Source organism: Gekko japonicus, unplaced genomic scaffold (assembly GCF_001447785.1).
Source record: "Gekko japonicus isolate JY-2015 unplaced genomic scaffold, Gekko_japonicus_V1.1 scaffold2685, whole genome shotgun sequence".
Classification (NCBI taxonomy): Eukaryota; Metazoa; Chordata; class Lepidosauria; order Squamata; family Gekkonidae; genus Gekko; species Gekko japonicus.
The window spans coordinates 208,715-209,672 of NW_015169867.1; positions in this window are offsets into that span (position 1 = coordinate 208,715).

Genomic DNA, 958 nt, shown 5'->3' on the forward strand with positions numbered 1-958 from the left:
ACAGAGCATCCCTTGCCCCAGAGTCCCTATCTATACCTTGTGGCTAATAGCCACTGATGGACCTCTGCTTTATATAAGAACATAAGAGAGAAGCCAGTGTTGCATCAGGCCAAAGGCCCTTCCAGTCCAACTCTCTCTGTGTCACACAGTGGCCAGAAATACCAGGTGCCATCAGGAGGTCCAGCAGTGGGGCCAGGACACTAGAAGCCCTAAGGACACGAAGAGCCCCCCCCCGCCCCCCCCCCCCCGCAAGCACCAAGAAGACAGAGCATCCCTTGCCTCGGACATTAGGGAACATAAGAGAAGCCAATGTTGGGTCAGCCCAATGGCCCCTCCAGTCCAACACTCTGTGTCACACAGTGGCCGGAAATACCAGGTGCCCTCAGGAGGTCCAGCAGTGGGGCCAGGACACTAGAAGCCCTCCCAGTCTTTCCCCTCCCCCTAACACCAAGAATACAGAGCATCCCTTGCCCCAGACTGAGAGTTCCTATAAGAACACAAGAAAAGCCAATGTTAGATCAGGCCAGTGGCCCATACAGTCCAACACTCTGAGTCACACAATGGCCAAAAATACCAGGTGCCGTCAGGAGGTCCAGCAGTGGGGCCAGGACACCAGAAGCCCTTCCACTGCCGGCCCCCCCCAAGCACCAAGAATATAGAGCATCACTGCCTCGGACATAAGAGAACATAAGAGAAGCCATGTTGGATCAGGCCAATGGCCCCTCCAGTCCAACACTCTGTGTCACACAGGGGCCCGAAACACCAGGTGCCCTCAGGAGGTCCACCAGTGGGGCCAGGACACCAGAAGACCTCCCACTGTTGCCCCCCCTCCAAAGCACCAAGAACATAAGATAAGCCAATGTTAGATCAGGCCAATGGCCCGTCCAGTCCAACACTCTGTGTCACACAGTGGCCAGAAATACCAGGTGCCGCCAGGAGGTCCCCCCGAGGGGCCAGC